The sequence below is a fragment of the Schistocerca americana genome, chromosome 1 (genome assembly GCF_021461395.2).
Source record: "Schistocerca americana isolate TAMUIC-IGC-003095 chromosome 1, iqSchAmer2.1, whole genome shotgun sequence".
NCBI lineage: Eukaryota > Metazoa > Arthropoda > Insecta > Orthoptera > Acrididae > Schistocerca > Schistocerca americana.
The window spans coordinates 674,664,101-674,691,452 of record NC_060119.1 but is presented as its reverse complement, the minus strand read 5'-3'; the positions used below and the strand labels follow the sequence as shown (position 1 = coordinate 674,691,452).

Sequence of the window (27,352 nt, the reverse complement as noted above, 5' to 3'; positions counted from 1 at the left end):
GGCCCATTGGGTAATGGAAGGTAATATGTCGAGAACAACGAGGAGTACAAAGAAAAATAATTGTCTAAGGAGATAGATAAAAGTTGATATATGCAATTCAAGCGGAGATGGAATTGATTTTTAGACAAAAAAAACATCCAGAGGAAGGAGTGTGGGGACTCTTTATGTGTGGTTTATGGTAAGAAATGAGATAGAAGAGAACCTTGTGTAAGTTGGGTATCCGGCATAAGTTAACAAACGTAATAAATCTGAAAATAGTGGTAGCTGGAATACTTGAGAATAGGGGATGAACATTAGTTACACATATTTGGCAGTCTGATGTCTTCCCTGACGGTGATGGTGTCTTCCAGCAGGATAACAGTCCGTCTCACAAGGCCAGAAGGGTGCCACAGTGGTTTGAGGAGCTTGACAGTGAACTCACGTTGATGTCTCGGCCACCAAATTCGCCTAATGTGGAACCAATAGAACACGTCTTGGACGCTATCTGATGCTAGCTCCAAGCGCACAGACAACCGGTCTGTAATTTAAGGGAACTACGTGGTATTTACGTGGAAATATCGTACCAGATGCCTCTGGAAACCTACCAAGTACTTCTCGCTTCCACACCATGTAGATTCGCAGCCATATTGCGTTCCAAAGGTGGACCAGCACGGTATTAAGACGGCAGTCTTGTTTTGGCTCGATAGCGTAGGATGCAATCACTACATAGTGCCGATTGCTGGCGTGAAACTGAAGTAGTGACAGCTTAAGTGAGCGCGTGTTGATGTCTTCCAGGTCTCGACGGCCGGCAGCGGCCAGGGAGGGCCGAGTGGGCGTAGCGGCTGAGGAACCGGTACTGGCTGCGAGGCACGCCGCCGCAACCTTGACACCAAAGCACCGGCAGCGGCAGCCGCCCCCAGCGCGTACACCCACCGCGTGTTTACAAAGAGCCTCCACCGCTCTACCCGTACCTCAGCTGCATTCCACTCCAGCAGTCTCCGCAACGCTGCCATCACTGAGCCAGCTACACGGCTGCAAGTGCTGGTATAAACTCCACACAAGTCCGTTTCTGATGATCTCTTATTGTTGACTGAAAATACTGGCTTAATGTTTAGGTCTCTATTTCACAACGCCCTTCGCCATACTGAACAAATGAGGCATTATGTTTATTTGAATCAAAATAATTCCTAATTGGAGTGGCTCGAACCATATGCGTCTTGGTTACAATAGCAGCACCCATAACCTAACTTAGTCCCTCAGGGGCCGTGTTTAATAAGATGACGTCGTGATATATGTAGGCCTACATGACTACTTCAAAATAAGTCTTAGGACTGTCCTCGTAATCAACAAGTTGAAAATCCAGAATGAGATTTTCACTCCGCAGCGGTGTGTGCGCTGATATGAAACTTCCTGGCAGATTAAAACCGTGTGCCGGACCGAGACTCTAACTCGGGACCTTTGCCTTTCGCGGGCAAGTGCTCTACCATCTGAGCTACCCAAGCACGACTCACGCCCCGTCCTCGCAGCTTTACTTCTGCCAGTACCTCGTCTCCTACTTTCCAGACTTTACAGAAGCTCTCCTGCGAACCTTGCAGAACTAGCATTCCTGAAAGAAAGGATATTGCGGAGACATGGCTTAGCCACAGCCTGGGGGATGTTTCCAGAATGAGATTTTCACTCTACAGCGGAGTGTGCGCTGATATGAAACTTCCTGGCAGATTAAAACTGCGTGCAGAATAAAAATCTCATTCTGGAAACATCTCCCAGGCTGTCGCTAAGCCATGTCTCCGCAATATCCTTTCTTTCAGGAGTGCGAGACGAATTAAGTCGGGTGATGCTGAGGGAATTAGATTAGGAAATGAGACACTTAAATTAGTAAAGGAGTTTTGCTATTTGGGGAGCCAAATAACTGATAATGGTCGAAGTAGAGAGGATATAAAATGTAGACTGGCAATGGCAAGGAAAGCGTTTCTGAAGAAGAGAAATTTGTTAACATCGAGTATAGATTCAAGTGTCAGGAAATCGTTTTTGAAAGTATTTGTATTTCTTGTAGCCATGTATGTAAGTGAAACGTGGACGATAAATAGTTTAGACTAGAAGAGAATAGAAGCTTTTGAAATGTGGTGCTACAGAAGAATGCTGAAGATTAGATGGGTAGATCACATAACTAATGAAGAGGTATTGAATAGAATTGGGGAGCAGAGAAGTCTGTGGCACAACTTGACTAGAAGAAGGGATCGGTTGATAGAACATGTTCTGAGTCATCAAGGGATCACCAATTTAGTATTGGAGGGCAGCGTGGAAGGCAAAAATCGTAGAGGAAGACCAAGAGATGAATACACTAAGCAGATTCAGAGGGATGTAGGTTGCAGTAGGTACTGGGAGATGAAGGAGCTTGCACAGGATAGAGTAGCATGGAGAGATGCATCAAACCAGTCTCAGGACTGAAGACTACAACAACAACAGTTGTGCAAGGTTTGCAGAAGAGCTTCTGTATAGTTTGGAAAGTAGGAGACGAGGTAGTGGCAGAAGTGAAGCTGTGAGGGGGGGGGGGGCGTGAGTCGTGCTTGGGTAGCTCAGCTGGTAGAGCACTTGCCCGCGAAAGGCTTAGGTCCTGAGCTCGAGTCTCGGTCCGCCACACAGTTTTAATCTGCCAGGAAGTTTCAAGTTGAAAATATTTGCAGCTACTACATTTAATTTACAATAAAAACTAATATTGACGCGGAAGGTCTGAATTGAGGTATACTATCTTATGAGATCATTAACAGAACGACAGACGTCGCAACAAAGATATGCCGACAGTCTACACTCAGTCCTATGCCACGTAAATTCTTCCATGCAGTTGTACATGACTATTGTACTCTATTACAATTTTTTAGTTAAATGTACAGTAATAGCTAATGTTTTTGACCTATTATTGTAACAGTGGGTTATAGTAATAGTACTGACTCTTTTCATTTTCCAAATAATATTGTATAGCGCGCGAAATCCAACACATAATTTTAAAAAAATTAAGAATGTGCCAAATATTCACCACTTTCTTCTCACGAACTCCGTCAAAAGCGACAGTAAATAACCAGGTTACAACAATCCTTCTGTTGTGTATGTATGTGTGGTCTCGCTAATCCCGTCACCACTTCTGAACGGGCACAAACTTTAGTCTCTGTCGTCCGTAATAGTCCCTGAACTACAGAGATGTTTTAAATGAAACAGTGAGTTTCAACACTGTAAGATACAAAAGATGCAAGAATATGGTAATGATACTTTAAAGTCAGAAAAATACCAAGCATATCAACAACGAACGTTTGGAGTCTTTAAAAAAAGCAATCATTACAAGTTAGAAATAATTTCAACTGTTGATTATAACTCACACAATTTGGCATCCAAGAGAACAATATTACTGAACTATTTAATGGCCGATGTGTCAGAATTTCTAGAGAGAACTGAAAGCATACCTCTCAGGTCAACCGTTGTAAGTATTGAGCGTAGGGACGAATTTGAAAGATGGAACACGAGTAGGACTTACAAAGAATGACATTGACAGATAATTCTCGCTTCACAAAGGTTCCACTTGAAAACCCAAGCAGACAATAAATAATCACGAATGATATGAACATCAAAGAACGAGACTGAAATATATCTGTAACATGAAATATATCTGTAACATGAAATATATCTGTAACAAATACCTTGCCGTAACGCTTCTTGAAGGCTAGTCACAACGAACTATTGCAGTTCTGTTATTAAGATCGTAGTTCGCATTTATTTTACTTCTGCTTGCTTGCAGAATCAAGATAGTCACTGAATTATTTTCACGTCAGTATGCGCACATTTACGTAATACTTCTGTGATCAAAACCGGAGAATATAGCCACAGAATGGGCACATACCCAATACTGCTAATTTATTCATTGTATGCGGCACATCGTGGTACATTTATATTCATATAACGATAAAGTTAACATATTTGATATGCACATGTGCGTATTATGTACCAAATATGCAAGCACGGATATACTCAACCGCCTAGTCTGTTGCTGCATGGAAATCAGAGACGGGTTCACTGTAGACTCTATTTCTCTATTTGGACATTCTTCCACCCTATGTGTCGGGTAATTTTCTTTTCGGCTCCGCAGTGACATTTTGGAAATGGTATCTACCCCCGTTTACAGAGGGCGTCGGCACCTCCGCCAAGGCCACTCCGTATTCCGTTTAATGTCGTACAGTTTGTGTGATTGGTTGAAACCAGTAGGCTCTCCTGTAATCGTGAAACTTTGACTATGTAGTGGGCTGTGCCATTGCCAGTGTGTTTCCAGACATTGTGAACGCCAAAGTCTGAGTTCTGACGAAATTGGACAATTTACATTTTTTTTCGTCCGTCTCAATTGCGTTGTAATAACGTTCAGCTGTAGTAGTTACCGTTTTTGGGCTGACACGCCCATTTTAAAACCACACACATTGCTATTAACTGTAGTTATTCATATAATATGGTGCCAAAAGGCACAGCAAAGTATGCAGTGGGCAACAAGTACCACCATCGATCTTCGACAGTGTGTCCGTTGCTACCGACTGACACAAACTACCATCCCATGGCAGCATGCCTCGAATAAGCGAAGTCTGAGTTCATCACTTCTTTGACAGTGAATAGGGCTGGTCTTCTTGATATCAGTCGTCTGCGATCCGAGTCAGCTACGTCATTATGTATGGGTAGCTGAAGGTTATTGTTAATCTTGTGGTACTCATAAGAAGAGCATTTTTGGTCGTACTTCCAGTGATGGTACATGGCCCACACTGTAGAGTGCTTTTTATTATGCTGATAATAGTGCGCATAGTGTCATTTAGTACCACATCAACCGTGTTCGTATGAGCTATTTACCCACACAGAGGCACAGTATTCTGCCACCGAACAGAGGAGTCCAACTGCCGACGTTCGCTGAGTATTTGTCATGGAGCTCCAGGAGGCGTCGCACAGTTTATGGATGATAGTAGTGCTCCTACTCATCTTACCTGCTGTCTGTCAGGTGCTCCCTGTAAAAGAGCGTCTTGTCTCACATTTAGGATAGTTGTTATGGTTGAGATGTTTCCCTTCAAATCTGACATTAAGCTCTCTTCTTGCTGAGCGCTACAAAGGTGGAAGTATGATCCCTCTATTTTGGGTGGTTCGGCTCCTGTCTCCATTCGTGAAAGCAGTCACTCAGCAACTTTAAGTCGGAGCTCAAGGAGTCTTCAGTGGCCTCGAATGATTCATGTTGTGGGGCTGTAGCCCAGTCATCCGCATAGCAGAACTTCTTAGACTGTGTGTTGTGCATGTCGGAAATTTACAGATTGAAGGAAAGGGGGGGGGGGGGGGGGGAAGGACCGAGACATGCGGTACCCCGTTGTTGAATATTTTTCCAGAGCTAACGATTTCTCCAATAATCTGTTAAAAAATGCTCCCCGAGACCATATTATCATGGAGACGGATGGTACCGCTGCTAATGGATGATGGTGTTATGATAACGATAATGGAATCAAAACCGGGGAGACGAATGTACTACAGCAAACACAATGTTGCAAGGTAAGATTCCACGTCTGAAACAGTGACTTCAGTTTCGGTGGCTAAGAGTGCTAATGCGCTGCCGCAATCGGCCCCATGGTAACCTATTGGAATTCTGGTGGTGAAAGGAAGTTTCATTACCCAATACAGTTCCATTATCCAAGAAATCGAAAGGTACGGGCGGCGTTCGTTTCATAGTAACATGTACCCGTACTGAAATCCTAAACATTGGCTTTTGAAATGGGACTACAGGTTGGATCTGTCCAGCGAATGGGTTAGTTTTAATAATTTTACCATGGTGTGGGGGCACATTCATGTAATACTTTTTAAACGAAAGTTCCACTCTTTAACATGTTTGCTTTGTTTCTGCCAGACATTTCGTGAATATTTTCTCGTTATATAACCAAGTTTGTTTATTTCGACAGTGACTTCGTTTATAGAAGCTTAATCATGCCCAACATTGTGGAACATGAAAATGGCCAAAGGCTGTAACCATGACTGTACAATAGAATAAACGATCATTTCAGTCAAATATCGGAACTTTCATTCAAAAAGGACAGTTTTAAGCCATCGGTCTCGGGTGGAGTAGTTAAGGCTCGGCCATCTACTTGATGTTTCACGAAAGGAGTGGGCTATGTTCCGGCGGCGAGTTTCAGTCGTAGCCTTCTTTCACGTGTATTAACACAGTCTTCATTTACAGAGAAAAAGAATAATGCACGAAAACTAAGAATCGCTTCTTCATTTGGCTGCCAATCAAGCACTAGGTGCCTCTTTGTCAATAAAACTAACGAACTTCCAAAAATGACCACGGTAGGCTTCGACGGAGCAGATTCAAGATAAAGTGAAGGCGTTTAACATCTATCATAATGACAGTAATGATGACACGGCTTTCAAATTTGCTGGAATTGTGATGGCAAAATTGAACATGGGCGCTTCGGAATGATGAAGATGATGTACAACACGTGCTATGTGGCCATGTGACTCTCGACTGCTGACGTAAGTCACGGTAGTGAAGTGGCGTGTATGTGCCAGTCGGTTGTGTGGAATCGGCGTATTAAAGCGTGTCAGAATGGCAGAAAGAAGCTATCTTGTCTGGAATTTGAAGCTATTTGGACTATTTTTCGACCGTGACTGTCTCAAGAATTATGTAAAGGTTCATCCATGGCCACATGGGGAATAACGAGTTCCTGAATGAAATGACAGACTTCAAAACTTCACATTTCTTTTCCAGTCTTTTACATTACTCCTAGAATAAAAGATATATAACATGACAGTCGTTTGACTCTAGCCCCAGCAATAGCTCAGAAATATGTAAAATAAATTAGTTTATATCGTGATGTGGTTCAAAAATGGTTCAAATGGCTCTGAGCACTATGCGACTTAACTTCTGAGGTCATCAGTCGCCTAGAACTTAGAACTAATTAAACCTAACTAACCTAAGGACATCACACACATCCATGCCCGAGGCAGGATTCGAACCTGCGACCGTAGCGGTCGCTCGGCTCCAGACTGTAGCGCCTAGAGCCGCACGGCCACTCCGGCCGGCTATCATGATGTGTTCAATAATATTGTAACAGGTGCTCAGTTTGTAATGTATTTCGCCAACTCTGTAATACGATAGCAAGACGTGCAGAAAACATGTAAACATCTGACACCACATAGATCGACAAATCGAAACCAGCCTATTTCGACCGCCATCTTGTCCACTGCACTACAAAACTGTTTGTGACTCAGTCGTTTGACTCTAGGCCCAGCTATAGCTTGGAAATATGTAAAATAAATAGTTTATATCATGACGTGTTCAATAATATTGTTAACAGATGCCCAATTAGTAATGTATTTCGTCAACCTACATCTGTAATACGATAACAAGATGTGCTGAAGATAGGTAAACACGTGTTACCACATAGATCGACAAATCGATAGTCAAATCGAAGCCAGCGGTATTTTGACCGCCATCATGTCCACTGCACTACAGAACTGTTTGTGATCGTGTTTCGAAGTTACTGCTATGTTGTTAGTGACAATTTGTGAACAATGGCCTGGAGAGGCACAGAAACGGAGGCACCCCAGCGCATCACTACGAGACTGCCACGCCAAAGGAAAAAGATGACCCCAGCATTTACGAAAAGACTATGTAACAGTTTTTTTGTAATGCCATTTAGCCTGAAGATGAGGTTTAACTCGAAACGTGTCACTAATTAAATAAGTAATACAATAGTTGACAAAGTTTGTGACTGGTAGAGGTAATTTAAAAAAAAACCTTTTCATATCCTGTTTGGACTTGCCCATGACCACACGGCAAATGAAGTCGCAAGACTGGTTAGCGTACCAACACGGACTGTCCTAGGTATCTACAAGGAACTGTGTGCAATTTGCAGCAGTGTAACACGTAGTAATACGTAACAGGGGCGAGCGGACGTTTCGATGGCAATGGGATTCGAGGGACATATGAGAGTTCCGTACGTCGAAAAAGGTCGTTGCTTAAAGTGGCACATGCGGCTGCGGGTCTTCAGTGAGTCAAACAACACAGATACTGGACACCAGCTGAATGGAGGCACGTAGTGTGGGCCGACCAATTACAATTCGGCCTCTTTTCTAATGGTGCGAGGACGAATGAGGCATTTAATCCGCAGTGTGTTTGCGTGTGGTTGCGGCCGGAGTTGGTTCAAAAATGGCTCTGAGCACTATGGGACTCAACTGCTGAGGTCATTAGTCCCCTAGAACTTAGAACTAGTTAAACCTAACTAACCTAAGGACATCACAAACATCCATGCCCGAGGCAGGATTCGAACCTGCGACCGTAGCGGTCTTGCGGTTCCAGACTGCAGCGCCTTTAGCCGCACGGCCACTTCGGCCGGCACCGGAGTTGGTTTTGTGATGTTTTGGGGATGTTTCTCGTACTATGACCAGGGTCCACACATCCAGGTTGCCAGGGTGTTTATTTCATCACTCTCGGTGACGAGGTGTGATCTTGCTACAACATTTTTTCATTATGAGCACGCTAAGGACTCTTCCAACTTCCAAGACGAGAACAGCGCTGTTCACAGAGATTCACTAATTTGTTTCTGGTTTGAAGAACGCTTAAACAGCATATCACACCTCGATGATCCGGCAAATCACCCAATCTTATTTTCATAGAAAATATCTAGGACTATACGGAAAATTGGATGAAAGGTAACGGTAATCACCACAGTTTGGTATCGGTACGGGATTCAGTCACGAACGAGTGGCTTTAGCTGCTTATGGCATGTCTGAAAAAATTTCTAGACGCTCTTCGTCACCGAACTGAGTCCTTTGTCAAGGCTATAGTCGGGCGACGTGGAATTAGCGTGATGTCTCCTGGAGGGCGACTAATTTATCCAGTATGCTTATATACGGCAACCAGGCTGGAAGATGACTGAGGTGTCAGAGTTGTCGACCTGAACAAGGTGTAGGACGGAAATGAAAACTGCTGCCTCACCGAGCGGTTGGCCGTGGCCAGAGCGCCTTTCGCAGCAGCACAGCTCGTGCCGGCCAGCTGATGGAGAGCGTCGCTGGCTCGGCCCACTCTGCATGTGGGTTGCCGTGGCGCGGCGCGGCGCGGCGCGGCGCGGCGCGGTGTGACGCAGGCGCTACCCATTGGCTCGCATTAGCCTATTACTGGCCCCGGCCCCAGCTCAGGCCTGTTTGCGAACTGGACACGCCGACTGCCGAGGCCGCCTCTGTGGAACACCCACACGCTGCAGTAGGACTGCGCTGCTGTAAACGGGCCGAGGAAAGATGCAGTCAAAGAACAGACCGTCCGCATTAGTATAGAGGTACGACGACATTCACACTGGGAGGAAACGCTATCAAAACGCTCTTTAGCGACTAAAAAGCAGTTCCCAACATACTCAAAAGGCATTAAAAAAGTACTTCAAAAGAAACAGTTCATGTTTGAACTACACTACTGGTCATTAAAATTGCTTCACCACGAAGATGACATGCTACAGACGCGAAATTTAACCGACAGGAAGAAGATGCTGTGATATGCAAATGATTAGCTTTTCACAGCATTCACACAAGGTTGGCGCCGGTGGCGACACCTACAACGTGGTGACATGAGGAAAGTTTACAACCGATTTCTCATACACAAACAGCCCTTGACCGACGTTGCCTGGTGAAACGTTGTTGTGATGCCTCGTGTATGGAGAAATGCGTACCATCCCGTTTCCGACTTTGATAAAGGTCGGATGTAGCCTATCGCGATTGCGGTTTATCGTATCGCGATATTGCTGCTCCCGTTGGTCAAGATCCAATGACTGTTAGCAGAATATGGAATCGGTGGGTTCAAGGAGGTAATACGGAACGCCGTGCTTGATCCCAACGTCCTCGTATCACTAGCAATCGAGATGACAGGCATCTTACCCGCATGGCTGTAATGGATCGTGCAGCCACGTCTCGATCCCTGAGTCAACAGATGGGGACGTTTGCAAGACAACAACCATCTGCACGAACAGTTCGACGACGTTTGCAGCAGCATGGACTATCAGCTCGGAGATCATGGCTGCGGTTACCCTTGAGGCGCATCACTGACAGGAGCACCTGCGATGGTTTACTTAACGACGAACCTGGGTGCACGAATGGCAAAACGTAATTTTTTTGGATGAATCCAGGTTCTGTTTACATTATGGTCGCATCCGTGTCTGTCGACATCGCGGTGAACGCACATTGGAAGCGTGTATTCGCCGGCCGCGGTGGTCTAGTGGTTCTAGGCGCGCAGTCCGGAACCACGGGACTGCTACGGTCGCAGGTTCGAATCCTGCCTCGGGCATGGATGTGTTTGATGTCTTTAGGTTAGTTAGGTTTAAGTAGTTCTAAGTTCTAGGGGACTGATGACCACAGAAGTTAAGTCCCATAGAGCTCAGAGCCATTTGAACCATTTTGAAGCGTGTATTCGTCATCGCCATACTGGCGTATCACCGTGCGTGATGGTATGGGGTGCCATTGGTTACACATGCCCCGCGGGATTAGCCGAGCGGTCTCTGGCGCTGCAGTCATGGACTGTGCGGCTGGTCCCGGCGGAGGTTCGAGTCCTCCCTCGGGCATGGGTGTGAGTGTTTGTCCTTAGGATACTTTAGGTTAAGTAGTGTGTAAGCTTAGGGACTGATGACCTTAGCAGTTAAGTCCCATAAGATTTCACACACATTTTTTGGTTACACGTCTCGGTCACCTCTTGTTCGCATTGACGGCACTTTGAACAGTGAACGTTACATTTCAGATGTATTACGACCCTTGGCTTTACCCTTCATTCGATCCTTGCGAAACTCTACGTTTCAGCAGGATAATGCACGACCGCATGTTGCAGGTCCTGTACGGGCCTTTCTGGATACAGAAAATGTTCGACTGGTGCTCTGGCCAGCACATTCTCCAGATCTCTCACCAATCGAATACGTCTGATCAATGGTGGCCGAGCAACTGGGTCGTCACAATACGCCAGTCACTACTCTTGATGAACTGTGGTATCGTGTTGAAGCTGCAAGGGCAGCTGTACCTGTACACGCCATCCAAGCTCTGTTTGACTCAATGCCCAGGCGTATCAAGGCCGTTATTACGGCCAGAGGTGGTTGTTCTGGGTACCGATTTCTCAGGATCTATGCACCCAAATTGCCTGCAAATGTAATCACATGTCAGTTCTAGTATAATATATTTCTCCAATGAATACCCGTTTATCATCTGCATTTTTTCTTGGTGTAGCAATTTTAATGGCCAGTAGTGTATGTTTCTACTCACTTTGCAAGCATAGCTCAGTGTGAAAGTCAGACACACGAAAGAGCGATTTCTTTCCATAGTCCCATGCAGACACTGTGCGTAATTCTAACAAGTCAAATACCTGCGGATATGTGAAGAATGGGACAAGTAATTCATATGGATTTCCTAAACTGATTACTGGGTCCCGAGACTGTCATTTCTATTTGTGTATTACATCCTTGTCCTTGACACTCACTCCCGTGTTTCTAAATAATACAAAAACAGTTGCCTTTCTTCGAACTTTTTCGATGTCCTCCATCATTCCTATCTGATGCGGATCCCGCACTGCACAGCAGTACTCTAGCAGAGGGCGGACAAGAGCAGTGTAAACAGTATCTTGAATACAACTGTTACATTTTCGCCGGCCTTTGTGGCCGAGCGGTTCTAGGCGCTTCAGTGTGGAACCGCGGGACCGCTACGGTCGCAGGTTCGAATCCTGCCTCGGGCATGGATGTTTGTGATGTCCTTAGGTTAGTTAGGTTTATGTAGTTCTAGGGGACTGATGACAGATGTTAAGTCCCATAGTGCTGAGACCTATTTAAATAATTTTTTTTTTTTTTTTTTACATTTTCTAAGTGTTCTGTCAATAAGTCTCAGCCTTTGGATACCTTCCCCACAACATTATCTACGTGATCGTTCCAATTTAAGTTGTTCGTAGTTGTACTCCCTAAATATTTAATTGAGTTCACAGATTTTAGATTTGGTGTGACAAATTTAGAGGATTCTGTTTAGCGTTTACGTTGAAGACGTAACGCTTTTCATGGTTTAGAAGCAATTGTCACTTTTTGTACCCTGCACGTATCTTATCTAAATCATTTTGCAATTAGTTTTCATCATCTGATGACTTTAGATGAAGGTACATGAGAGCATCATATGCAAACTACCTACCAGGACTGCTCAGATTGTCTCCTAAATCGTTTATGTAGATCAGGAGCGAAGAGACCTGTACCACGCTAGTAGATTTCCTAGTACGAATCTTTTCATTGTTCCGCTTCGTGTCTATCAGTTTCATTTAACTGCAGAGCAAAGGGGCTGCGAAAGTCTCTCGTTGTTCTTTTTGTGTGAGCTATTTCGTTAAGTTTGTGTTATGTGAGGAAGAGAAACTATCATGAAATTGCAAATATGATTCTTTCTAGGCAGTTATAAGAGGCCAAAGTGTCGACAGACGAAAGAGCACTTTTTAAAGCTTGGAAAGGCGTTCAGGAGGAGGAGGAGGGGGAGGAGGAGGGGGAGTTCTCACATCTTACAACGGCCTTCTTAATTTAGATTTACCACTTTCTACAATTGACATCAGACGATTGGCATCCTGTGTGGTTCTTCCACAAAAGAATAAGTATCAGTCGTAAATAATCTAAATTCGACGGTACGTGAAAAGCTAACATTATACCACACCCTCTCAACCGCATTCTTCAGCATCATCAACTTCCATTCCTTTTCTGCCTTACGTTACGAAGGCTATCTAGCAGAAAAAATAGCCTTAAGTGAAACTTTCGGCACAATAACCCTACTGAATCAACAAGTTATATACTGCTAGGATCCTGTGTGTGATTCGAAAACCAGTATATCATTCGAACCTGATAGAGTGGAAGGACATAAAAGGAAACTAGTAGTTGGGAGCGACTGAGTGTTGTAACCTGTCCCAGATGTTATTTTTCCTCTACAGTGAGCATGCATTAAAGAGAACAAAGAGAAATCTAGAAAGGAAATTAACGCTCATTGGGAAGAAATAAAATGTTTAAATTTTCGGTGACATTGTAATTCCATCACAGACGGCAAAGGACTTGAAACAGCGCTTAAAAGGAATTGATAGTTTCTTGGAAAAAAAAAAAAATGTTAAAAATGGGTCAAGAATTAGATATCGACATGATACACTAACAGTAATAAATGAGTTTGGTATTTGGGCAACAACTGATGACAGCTCAAGTAAAAAGGAATTGCATGAACAGCATTTCGATAAAAAGAGAACTTTGTTAACTTTGAATATAAATATACTAATTTGAAGGTTCGTAAGTATTTTCTGAGCATATCTGTTTGGAATGTAGTCTTGTACAGAAGTTAAACATGGACGTTAAGCAGCTCAGACAAGAAGGGAATAGAACCTTTTGAAATGTGGTGTTACAGAAGAATGCTGAAGATTAAATGTGTAGATTGGATAGCTAATGCAGAGGCACTGAATCTAACAGGAGGGAGAAGCAATTTTTGGCGCAACTTGGAAAGAAGGAATCAAATAGGACACGCGCTGAGGTAACAAGGGACCGCCAGTGGGGGAGTGTGGGAAGCGTAGGGTGGTTGACTACAACTGTAGGCCATCAAGACTTGAGTACAATAAGCAGGTTCATATAGACGAAGGCTTCAGTAACTAGAAAGAGATGAACAGGCTTCCGTGGACCAGTCCTCAGACTGAAGACAACAATAACAACAACAACAACAACCTGCTATGTACAAAGTTTAGATCACTTGACTTCCACTTATATAAATTAGCCATGACTTCACAAATGGATTACAGGCTGCAATTACAACTTACAGAGAGCCCTGGGACTTTTTCTCATCCTACTGACGGAGAAGAGTTGAGGCGATTTCATTCTTAACTGCAACAGACTTCATTCGAGAATGAGCGCATTGTACGGCTTTACAAGTCACGTCTTATTGCTTAGGAATATTTAGGCTCCCCTTGTTCTTCTCAAGAGGTAGTGAGTACAGACCTTGAATAAGAAATTTCCCAGCAACGGCAGAACCGCAGCTCTCACGTCTGGGGTGCTAAGTGCGCAGGCGTAGCGTAGAGCCGTGAACAGAGACGCCAAACACTCCCAATTAGGGCCCTCAGTCCACTCTCTCGCCTATTCTCTTTCTCCAGCCCGCGGAGAGATCTTCTGAATTCACTAACGAGCGGAAAGAGCGCTCACGGTTCATAACTACCTAGGAACTAATTAAGTAGGATTTAGAGCGATGCGTACTTCCGATGTCAAGACCATAGGGTGACCTTTAAGAGACGGTACACAATAATTTTTTCCTTAAATGTTTAAGTTATTCGTCGCTTATGTGTGGAAGACAGCGCATAATTTCGTACAACCGCCACTCATTACTCATTCTCTCGAAGACATCGTACAAATGGATGACCTGGGTTCTCAGCGAGCTTTAATTTAATGTAACATTTGCAGGAAAGTCTGACGAGGCAATGTGGAGTGGACACCACCATGTCTTATCCCAGGGAAGTGCAAATCGCGCTCTGAACATAATCGTGGAAGTGCTTACTGGTCTGTTGGTACTGACACTACACGACACGGCTCTGAATGCAGCACTGTTGGGTACTCCAGTCGTATAAACAAGCCTACTGTTTGAATGTTCATACAGTCTTTTGCTGTACCAGTACCTTACGATAACTAAAGCCACAATTTGTTCCTTAACTGTTGTCAAGCAGTACAGTATTAACATCTACCTCAGAAGGTCCAACGTAATTGCCCGAACAGATGTTACGGCTCAGAACGCTCGCCATATGGGGCTCATTGTGAGGAGTTCCAGGAGACTACACTTCGCACCGCCCCCGCGACCGTACGTTCTACTTCGTGTAACGAACACGTTTATCATCGGAAATAATTAACGCGTTCACCGTGTGCTCTGTGTGTTCCTCGGATCGCATTTTGTTGGCGTGACCAAACGCGCAAATAACATTCAACCCATTCGGAAGCTGTAAACCGCCTCAGCTAATATGCAAAATGGAAGTGATCTATTAACATAGCATCATTTATTCGATACATAATTGGAAATGGGCACTAAACGATGCTGTTCGACACTACTTACGTGACAATAAGTAAACAATATCAAGTGATGGTAAATATCAAAGAATGAAATGATAATTAATCGACACCCTAGCCCCAAACAGGTGTTGATATACATCATTGGGGACATGTTGAAAATGTGTGCCCTGGCCTGTTTGCAGTTACGTCGATTTAATTATCATTTCATTCTATAGAAGCTACACGGTCATCGATTATGTCTGTTCTTTCGGAAAAAGATACTACCTTCATATATAGTTAAAATATGGCTACTCGGCCATTGACCTCTTTGTACGAACGCCCCAACTCGTACGGGACTTAGTAGATTAATCTGCCACGAGTAATGAGTGTGATGGGAAAACATCTATTAGGCGCACTACGAATGTAGTGGTGTGGACATGTTGGGAATGTGGGTCTCACGGGCAGCGTGCAAGGGATAAGTCCCTGCAGGCGCACTACCCTCTGTGCCTTCGGTGGCTCAGATGGATAGAGCGTCTGCCATGTAAGCAGGAGATCCCTGGCTCGAGTCCCGGTCGGGGCACACATTTTCAACATGTCCCCAATGATTTACATCGACGCCTGTTTGCAGCTAGGGTGTCAATTTAATTATCATTTTATTCTAGAGAAGCTGCACGGTCATCAATTGTATCTGTTCTTTCGGGAACAGATACTACCATCATATATAGTTAAGTCTCAATGAATTGTTAAAGAATAGAACATTTTGAAAGTAAATAAGTATTTACGTGGAAATGAGTTTGGGGCGTTGGGAAGAAGAGACGCGCTGTAAAGTGCATCGAAATAAAAACGCTAAGTGTCCACTTTATTGCGCAGTCTTAAGAAAATAGTGTGGTAAGGATACTTAGAAAACATAGTGGTCATCTTCTGTCGCATTGAATATTAATGAAAAAGCATTTCCAGATTTAGAGAACCGGCATTTGAAGCTGCCTGCCGAACAATTCTACTGCGCCAACATACATTGTGCGGAAGGACCACGAAGATAAGATGCTAGAAATTAGGGCTCATACAGAGGCATTTACACAGTCATTTTTTCCTCACTCTAAAAGCGAGTAGAACAGGAAAGGAAATGACAAGTAGCATTACAGGGTACCCTCCGCCACGCACTGACGATGGCTTGCCGAGTATCTATGTAGATGTAGGTGTATATCCTGGACCTTCTTGTTCTGATAGCTAACAGAAACCGCATCGGGCACTACATCGGAGTGGAGCGCCAGTTCTCTCAACCAAGTCTGCTGGAGCTCCTACAGGATATTACCATCCGCACACTGCAACACGCCATCACCTTTTTGATTAAGAACTTTTTTACTTTTCCCAATGCCAGATAATATATCACCTTTTTGAGTAAGAACTTTTCTACTTTTCCCAGTGCCAGATAGTATAAATGCTGATACGACTGAATAAATTATTTTGTGGCCCAACAGATCGGTCTAAGTTTGTGCGATTATTTTGCTCGGCGTTGCCTAAAAGCTAGTTTCTTCTTCAAACGCTGGAGATGTGTTGGGGACATATCCCAATTTATTCGCAACTGTGTTGCCTTACACAATGAGTCTGACGCTGTGTAAAATTGAAGTTATAGTCTGATTTAAATTAATATGCACCTGACGTCCAAGGTCCAAAGTTGCGACGTTGCTACGACCAGTACTATCTGCAGCGGGCAGTCACAGATCTGTCTCCAGTTTGACAGAAAGTAGCTTTAAGGCCTCTATCTCCTACGAAACTCACAAATATATCTTATGCGCAGGTGTGGTACAGATCTTTATTACAGTTTCTCTGAAACAAACATCGTCCGAACAGCCCTTGAGGCCCAGCGGTATCGACCGGCTGCCGTGTCATCCTCAGCCCTAAGGTGTCACTGGATGCAGCTACGGAGGGGCATGTGGCCAGCACACCGCTCTCTCGGCCGTTGTCAGTTTTCGTGAGCAGTGGCGGCACTTCTCAGTTAAATAGCTCCTCAATTGGTCTCACAAGGGCCGGGTGTATCCCGCTTGCCAACAGCACCCAGCAGACCCCGAAAGTAATCCATCCAAGACAGTTTCTTTAAGTATGTTGTAAATCCGCTCTTAGTTTCATTTAGAGCAACAGTTATATTAATTTCTTTTTGAAACAGATGAAATTTTCACGTTCGGGAAATAGCCTCGGAACTCACTGAGCTCACAGAGAGACTATTTTTTTTAGCTGTTTACCGAAATACCTCACTCGGCAAAGCATCTTCCCAGAGTTGATTATCAGGTTGTATTTGATATAGCTTCGGAACACAACTTTTTTTTACCATTTTGTCAATATTTAACTCGTAACAAGTATTAATTTTGCAGTCTGTTTCTCTTAGAAAAATCCAGTAAAAATTCTGAAACTCACTGCTTCTCCCCTACGCCTGTTTTTATATCACTTTCATCGACGTTTTAAGCCCGCTAAACTAAAGGTTACGCTCATCTCCCACTGCAAAGACTCGCGGACAACCTAGAGTCACAATGCTTTGTGCAACGGAATGGCAACACAGTGGGAACTGACAGTGCCAGGCTATCATTGGTGTCTTCCTGATTGGAGCACACTAGCCCTCTAGCTGCCGAAAACTAACCAGTTTAAATCTGACTATAGACGCGCTGTCGCTAGTGACTCGAATTTCAGTAATTAATGTTACACTTGAATCTTAGCAATCTGTCCTAGATCTAAGCTCTTATACGTGACTATCAAATGATGCATACTTCAAAACTACATTACCGCCAGACCAAGTGTCGCGTTAGCGACGTATCTTAGGGCGAGCGTTCACCGAAACGCCGTTCGGAGTGTCATGTGTCTCCCGTAAGACATTTGCTTCAGGGTCATTGTTATAAATCAGAAATTTATCGTATTTCACTTACCGAGTAGGCCAGCACCATAACCGACTGGTGTTATGCTTACTATGTAGACCGATGATATAAATGTGTAATTCGTATTGTGACATCAGCTACGAAGATATGAGGCATCAGCAGTTTCTTGTAACACAGACTCCGAAAGCTAACTACAGTTACATTTTGTCCGTACGAAATTTATCAGGGGATCGTATGTTGACGACATAAAAAAAGGAATGGAGCAATGTCTCCTTTTGTGAGTCATATGGCTCCACGTGCCGCATTGTAATGAGGTAACCACAGAGGAATTATATAACACTCGGTTCTTTGTGTGCCCACCTACCACTTAGCCAGATATGTGCTCACTATAAGAAACACGAAATGTCGCTTGTAATGCATTTGGATAAATGGATAATAATGTTTCGAATCCTGAGATTTGAAGTGGTCGCTGCTTGTGCCTTATTGTACACGGAGCTGGCATTGTGTTCTCGGTGCAGAAGTAGGACACACGCCCGATTGCAAAAGACGTCGAGGCTGGCATCGTGGATGACGAACAATAGCAGCCTACAGTTCATTAATACATTGACCGTAATTACTGAGAACGTTCATCAAGCTACTCGTTGTTTTGACAACATCCTCCGACACCGAGAGATAATTACAGGAGGCGTCTTCTTACTCATTCAGAATGTGACGGACAGTTAATAGTTGCCTTCTCAAAGACGAAGGTCTCTCCCGTTCTCAAACTGTGTTTCATAAAATGCTACATCCGAGGATTCCTACGCTCGTTTAGGAAAATGCCAGGCTGGTCCTCAATCTCCGCCTCTATACACAAACGGCCAAAATACGATTGCGCACAGAGTGAAGTTTATACGGTTGACAGATCTGCGGCGCACACAACTTGCCTCCCTCAGGTAACGGGGGACTGAGGTGACAAGCAGTGCGTCAGGTCGCTAAGTTAAATAAAATAAATTTGCCAATTTTTTAGTACAACGAACCTAGTACTAGACAGGATTAAAACTAGTCGCTACGAAGAAGAAGCTGGTTACAAGGGGCATATAAGGATACGTTCCCGTATACATCGAACAACATATTTTGAGAACAATATCGACAAAGTTGAAGTTTAATAGCCGAAACATGGCGGCACAACTTGTCGATGGCTAAGTAAGATTTATTATTACATAGGTACTCAAACAAAAGTTGACTGTGGAATTGTTTAGCCATAAATGCGCGCTCATTGCCCGAAAGGGTGCTAAATGCTATGTTGTTACGTTGTTATTTACAATGGTTTAACTGTAATAACTATTTTTCTTTGAAGAGCTACACAATGTAGTGTCACATGATGAGACCCACTAGGTGGTTCCCTCTGCCTGTTAAGTTGTAGAAGTTTTCTACAGCTGAAAATCAAATTTACAGATTCCGTGAGTCGGTAAGTATATTTTAGAGTGGTGATACAACGCTGTCAGGCGGAAATAGCTTTGGATCTGAGCTCAGCACTGCGGGTTGCTCCGCAGCGTTCCTTTCCGGGTGACTCACGTCTCGTGGGCTACAGCGTTCCTCTTGGGTACGATCTGCGTTGACTATTCGCGAGCAGTGTGCCAAGTCTATCCAGCACAAAGGCGGAGGAAATGGAGGGACAGAACTCGATTTCAACGTTCAACGTTCTTCAGCGGGAGTAGAATGAAATACTTGAACTGACAACATAAATGATGTGTTAGGCTCCTAATTATGCACACAGCTTGCTCTGATGAAACAGCTTGAAGCATCCATAAAGTAACATGTAAACGAGGAACACGCTGAGATGTGAGATCTCTACCGTTGCATGATTCTCTTTCAACAGAACAGACTTTCGTATTGGAATTCTTCGCGAGCCGGAGTGGCCACGCGGTTCTAGGCGCTACAGTCTGGAACCGCGCGACCGCTACGGTCGCAGGTTCGAATCCTGCCTCGGGCATGGATGTGTGTGATGTCCTTAGGTTAGTTAGGTTTAAGTAGTTCTAAGTTCTAGGGGACTGATGACCATAGAAGTTAAGTCCCATAGTGCTCAGAGCCATAATTTTTTTTTTTGAAATCTTCATTGTTTGTCTGAAATGGGTTTAAATTTATGTGGTAACGTAGTAGGCAGTTATACTGCAATCAGTTTTGTGCGTCCGGAACAGCAGTGTAAATATGAAACCAAGAGGTGTTCCTTCACATCACCACCCCGCACGAAAAACTTGCAAACAGAGACTAAAAAGTTGCTTCGGGATCATATTCTCAAAACAAATTTATTCACGCAGACAACGGTCGCGGAAGCCTGTTCTTGCATATTGTATTCCTGCAGCTCACCTACAGTGATGGAGACCTTGACGAATATGTTTCGTCTATACCAGTCGTTGTATCTGTACAGAATGTCCGTAAAGAACCGCAATAATTTTAAAAAAATTAGAAATATACAATCGCGGTTCGTTTCAAAAAATGTAGCACATCTCAAAATGTTTTGGGTTCCGTGTCTAAATCAGTTAAAATGGAACCCCTATAGGATCACTTTGTTGTTGTCCGGCCGGCCGGTGTGGTCGTGCGGTTCTAAGCGCTTCAGTTTGGTACCGCGTGACCACTACGGTCGCAGGTTCGAATCCTGCTTCGGGCATGGATGTGTGTGATGTCCTTAGGTTAGTTAGGTTTAAGTAGTTCTGAGTTCTAGGGGACTGATGACCCCAGAAGTTTAGTCCCATAGTGCTCAGAGCCATTTTTTTGTTGTTGTCCGTCCGTCCGTCCCTATGTCTGTCCGGCTGTTTACAGCCGTTTTTCTCGAGAACGGGTAGACCTATCAAGTCGAAATTTTCGTCACGTACTAAAGACTGTAGTTCCTTGGCGGTGTAAAAAAGATTAAGCTTCTAAGTGAATGCAATCGAAAGTTACGGCCATTCATGTCACATGTTTTGACTCTCGCAAACTCCCTCGTCGAATTCTTCATTTGTGTGGCTATATTGTCCGTAGTTGCTTTATAATTCTTGAGTGTAATTTTGTTCTGTCGTTGCAACTGCAAAAATGCTTGTTTATTTTTTCACCAGACGCGTTTCGCTTTTTTGAGATAAAAGCATCATCAGTGGTCCGTAATTAAGATATTTACATTTTCATTTGCTTTACGATCGAAAACAGTTCGTTAACAATATGTTCGTTTGTACTTTGTTTTTCTGCTTTAGACACTGATGATGTACGTATAGCGTACTTCCCGTTGACATAGAATCATCAAATTTGACAAGAAGCATGATTTTGCAGCACAAGCACAGGAAAAAATCCCATCATTAATTTGTAGTTGTTTCACACGAAAAAATATTTTTGTCATTAGTTTTCCGTCTATCTGTACGTCTGTTAAGACTACTTTTTCTAAGAAACTGGTAGAGGCATCAAGTTCAAATTTATGTCACATACTAAGCTCTACAGTCCCTTGGCGGCGTGAAAAATTTAAGCTTCTAAATGAATACAGTTAAAAGGTACGGTCATATGCGTCAGGTATCTTGATACTCGCAGACGCACTCATCAAAATCACACTCATCCTGTTGATCAAGAATCATTAAAAGTGGGAAGAAGTTAGGTTTCACAGTACAAGTAATGGAAAAAGTCCGAAAATTATCTTAGAATTTCTCTCGAAAGTCTTGCGGTTACCGAGACTGATATCTTGCCAGTATCGATATCGATAGAAGGTAAAAATCGTCGAGATTCTCAATGATGAGCTGTCTGTATACAAAATTACAGAAACCTCAATGCGCGACTCTTAGCCCTTTATCTTTAGCTGCAGTTTGACTTGGAATGCATCAAAATGGCGACAGAAGAAGGGGGCAATGGGTCATCCTATATGCAGCATCCAAATCTGTGACAACAGTTCTGTGGGACTATCGACGCAAGTGTGAAATACAAAAGCAAGCATAATGATGTGATTCAAAAATTTTAAAGACACCGGCAGTGTCAAAGATCTTTCTGGAAATGAACGTCAAACTGCGTCTGAAGCACGTGTTGACGGTGTGCAAGCTGTATTGCGACGCAGCCACCAGTAGTGAAGGCGTCGTGCATCCCACGAATTGCAGGAGGCTAGTTCAACTGTCCAAAAGCTGCACACAAACGGTTACATCTTTTTGCGTACGTAGTGCAAATGGTCAAAGCTCTGCAGCCAAACGATCATTCTCTCCGGTATACATTCACGCGTTCCATGTGGGCCTCGATAGATGCTAACAGTGACTACCTAAAAAAGTGCCTGTTTTTTAGATGTAGCAACGTTCCATATTTGTGGACGTGCGGATCGCCACAATATTAGGGTCTGGGACTCGAAACCCACACAAAATGTGTGAAGTCGTCCATTATAGCCCAAAGCTTAATGTTCGGTGTGGCGTAATGCACGATTGGGTGATAGGCTAATTTTTCTTCGCAGAGAAAACCATAACGAGAAATAAAAAGTTTTCGATGGTGCTAAGCCGCAGCCACACAGTATTTTTTGAAAGAATACACCGCCATTTGACTGTATATTTCTTGTGTACAAACTAGATTTCGGCTTTCACACCATTTTTGAGTACAATGTTCTTAGACCATTAATATCATGATTACCTTGGAGTGCTATTATAGTTACTGCTACCACAGATCGAAGAGCTGCAGCAGGTCCGTCATCCTCCGACATGACTAGGCACCACCTCGGTGGAATTTGAGCGTGAGGGACGTTCTGAATGACATATCCGAAGAGATGGATGGGTCGCGATGGTCCCATAGTCTCCCGTCTGCCGAATTGACACGATTAGACTTCTTTCTGTGGGATCACATCGACGATCGCATGTACACAACCCCTGTCACTGACGATGGTACCCTTCGTGCACGAACCAATTAGTCAGTCGAAACCGTTGATGCTTCCGTTACACGGGCAGAACTGGAATATCGACTTAATGTTGAGAGACGATGAAATTCTGGGATAACTAAAATCCTCTGAGAACTCTAAGCGTTTTATAAAAACGACGATGCTCTTCCTTTAATAGTTTCCAAGTAATGTTTTTTTTTCAAGTGGAGGCGGGACTTTGTGGGTACCCTTTACGAACCTACAATTAATTTCACTTTTGACATTCTTCTGAGATACCACGATGTGCTAGATGACTGTTGCTGGTATTACGAGGGCTGGCGGTATTCGTGGCAGTGGCCTCCACGTGGTGGGCGCCCCCCCCCCCACCCCGTCCCCTCCCCGCACCCTCGGAAGGGCCGACATTCCAGACCCGGGGCCTGGACCTACTTACCTACTGGCGCCTCGCAGCGGCAGCGGCTCAGCTCAGCCCAGCTGCCTGCCGTTCCGCGCCGCACTACGCCGGTTCCGTTTCGTCCCGTTCCGTTCCCCGCCTGTCCCGGAATTTACAGTTCCTTCCGAGCACGGCTCGCAAGCAGAACGCGACGCAGCCAGCACCACTAATTAAGCTTCTCCGCGCCCCCGGTCACTGGATATTTCACACCTTCCAAAACAGACAAACAGCCAACACGGATTCAGAAAATACAGATCTTGTGAAACACAACTAGCACTTTATTCTCAGGAGGTAATGAGTGCTATCGACAGGGGATGTCAGATTGAGCCCAGATTTTTAGATTTCCAGAAGGCTTTTGACACCGTTCCTCACAAGCGACTTCTAAACAAATTGCGTGCCCGTGGAGTACCGCCTCAGTCGTGGGAATGTATTATTGATCTGCTGTCACAAAGATCACAGTTGATAATAACTGACGGAAGGTCATCGAGTAAAACAGAGGTAATATCTGGTATTTCCCGAGGAAGTGTTATACGCTCTGTTGCTCCTGATCTACATAAACGATTTGGCAGGCAATCTGAGCAGTCATGTCAGGCAGTTTGCAGATGATGCTCTCATTTACCTTCATGTAAAGTCATCAGATGAAAACTAATTGCAAAAAGTGACAATTGCCTCTAAACCGTGAAAAACATGAAGTCATCATCATAAACACTAAACAGAATCCGCTAAATTTCAATTACACCGAAGCTAAAATCTGTGAAAATTCAAATGGCTCTGAGCACTATGGGACTTAACATCTGAGGTCATCAGTCCCCTAGAACTTAACCTAAGGACATCATACATATCCATGCCCGAGGCAGGATTCGAACCTGCGACCGTAGCGGTCGCACCGTTCCAAACTGAAGCTCCTAGAACCGCATGGCCACACACCGGCCGGCTCTCCTCTGAGAGTGAAAATATTTTGTTGCCGCCCACCTATATATGGAGAAATGATAATCACAATAAAATTAGAGAAATCAAGTCTCGAACAGAAAGATTTAACTGTTCGTTTTTCCCGCACGCTTTTCGAGAATGGAAAGATAGAGAAGCAGCTTAAAACCCTCTGCCAGGCACTTAATTGTGAAGCGGAGAGTAATCATGCTACCATCCACGCAGGAACTATAGTTATCATTTTACGACTAATTTGCTTCTAGAGTCTTTCTGCCAGAGGACCTTAATCGCACAAACCACCTCCTCATCATCATCTTCCCCCTTTCTCCTTTGACCCGTACCGACCCTTTCACTCGACCTGTTTCCCTGCCCGAGGTCGCTCAGTCGCGGTTCCGTTTTGGCGCTCGCCCTGCGACTGAACAGTTAGAATCCTAGCATGAAGCGTTTCCTAAACAGTACATATGATTCATTCGTCTTCGGACTTTTATATTTGCCAGAGTATTACATGTACAAATCTGCTTCAAGCGTGACCAGAAATGTAAACTTACACAGTTTGCATAGCGCCTACCAGCTGGCGTTACGAGTGCAGTGCCTTGATAAAATAGGGATGGCAGTTATCGCAGAAACAGCCGGTCTTCCGTTATAGTGCTTTTATTCAACGCCGTTATAACCTGGATGTTAAAACCGCTAAAAAAACCTGTTTCTGAAATAACCGAGTTTCTGTTTTTTTTCGATTACTTCATGTGATAAACATAGAAATCGAGCAAAGATAGGAAAATTTTGATTATTCCTTCAGTTTCAAGGTACGTAGAATCAAAATATTAAACTAAATACACAAATGAGAGTAGACTTAGTCCGTATACCGTTCGCTGCTTTTCTCTAAAAGTGATAAGTGGTTGAATCCTAAAAAAAAAAAAAAAAAAAAAAAAGGATCACCAGTATTCTCCTACTGATTCTAATTTCTTAAAACTCTTCTCAAAAATAATGTTTTAAGCGAGGATCGTACCATTATTTGGGTATTACGAATAATCAGTGCTATGTAATTAAAACTGAGGTTGAATAACTATATTTTTAATGTTAATTTGTCCATTTTCAAAAGCTACAAGCTGCTAAATGCGTATTACGTAGACACAGATCAGCTACTTTCTATTTTTATCGTAAATTGTTAATCAACTGTTAAGTTTTCTTTTTCCCTTTACACAATGTCGCAAGTTTGTTGAGGGTCATCCACTTCCTTATCTCTTAAAGCAAATGCGGCATTGTACTTCATTCACATTGCATTTCGTCTCTGCCGCGATAGCTGAGCGGTCAGCGTGACGGATTATCGTCCTACGGGCCCAGGTTCGATTCCCGGCTGGGTCGGAGATTTTCTCCGCTCAGGGACTGGGTGTTGTGTTGTCTTCATCATCATTTCATCCCCATCCGGCGCGCAGGTCGCCCAATGTAGCGTCGACTGTAATAAGACCAGCACCAAGGCGGCCGGACCTACCCCGCAAGGGGCCTCCCGGCCAATGACGACAAACGCTCATTTCCATTTCTATTGCATTTCGTAAAACACTCCCAGACTAGGGATGGTGTCAATCACTGATATAACTAATGTCCGACGACAACAGCGAGAAACTACCATACAGGCCAGATGGGGCAAGTCTGGCACACTGCATGTACGCGCATACCATCCAATATCCCACACCATTTGGTAACAGGTACATTATTGTCCCAGCAAAGCTGTGCCACATTTTATGTCATGTGTTTCTTCCTCGTTTCTGTCGGCATTGTTGCTAAAATGGCACTTATTTCTTTTCCCATTTTATTTAATAACGCAATATTTCAAACCAATGAAAATTTAACTAATAATAATTTCTCGTATTTCAAAATAGGTTTATTTAATAACCAACAATTTTAGGACTGTTGCTATGTCTAACTGATATTTCGATTTTTTTACCGAGTTATCAGTAAAAAATAAAAATCACCTTTTAAAACCGAGGCCACACAAATAACGAAAAATACTGCTTATTCAGAATTAAAATACCGGTACTGGTTCTAACCGGTCGATTTTTCTCTTATCCCTATGACAAAATGCCGAAAAGTAAACAAAAAGTAGTTGTGTGTTGGATAGGCGGGATGTTTACCTGTTACAACAGCAACGTCCACTCAGAAGCCGGCCGAGGTGGCCGAGCGGCTTTAGGCGCTACAGTCTGGAACCGCGCGACCGCTACGGTCGCAGGTTCGAATCCTGCCTCGGGCATGGATGTGTGTGATGTCCTTAGGTTAGTTAGGTTTACGCAGTTCTAAGTTCTAGGGGACTGATGACCCCAGATGTTAAATCCCATAGTGCTCAGAGCCATTTGAAGCATTTTTTTGCACTCAGAAGAAATTATGGAAAGAGCCGCCATGTAAACTGAGCATTTTGCGTTGGTATCGGCAATTTAGGGACACTGGTTACCTCTGTAAACCAAATGTGACAGTTACAACCGCGGAGAGGATGAGAGAAAAGATTCGTTCGCAATCGAAAACAGTCGGCGGTCTGCTTATACCACGAACTTGGAATATCGCAACAAATTGTTTGGAAGATATTGCATCGGGGGTTACGTTTGAAACCGTACTGTTTGCAGCCCGTGTAATAATTAAAAGCGGGTGACTATACCAGGCCCCTTCAAATTTGCATCACAACGCAAGAAGCACTTGAGGATGAACTTTTCGCCTCCAAGCAGATATTCATAAACTAAGCAGCCTTCCATTTGTCTGGAATGGCTAATCGCTGCAGTGTGAGAGCGTAAGGCACTGGACACCCTCATGAAACTGTGGCGCATGGACGACATTCGCCGAAGGTTAATGTTTTCTGTGCAGTGTCACAAACGACACTGAGTGGGCCATATTTCTTTTGTGGAAGAAATGTGACAGGTACCTCTTACCTTGATACGTTGCAGTTGCCTGTTTCCACAGCCGACTGCTGATTCCGAGAATGAAATCTTTCAACAAGACGGTGCACCCCATTATTGGAGCATCGATGTTCGTCGCTACCTAAACGACGAAATTCCGCTGTACTCGTCGTTGTGGTGAAGGTGATGTGGCTCGGTTTCTCTGGTCCCAGCAGGTTGTGACTTTTTCCTTTGGGCGGTTCATGAGCGACTGTGTTTACGTACCCCACTGCCAAAAATATTGCAACATCTCAGAAAAAGCATCAACGCTGCTGTGACGACCATTGATAGCATGATGTTAGTTAAGGTGTGAAACTAACTTGACTACCGTCTGGACGTGTATCGTGTGACCA

At 43.9% G+C, this 27,352-nt stretch overlaps 1 protein-coding gene across 3 annotated transcripts in view; it reads right to left on the bottom strand.

The window, feature by feature from the left end:
• LOC124608658 (putative epidermal cell surface receptor) overlaps positions 1–27,352 on the bottom strand; it is a 412,883-nt gene that overhangs the window by 345,652 nt on the left and 39,879 nt on the right. The gene's annotated exons all lie outside the window — the stretch shown is intronic.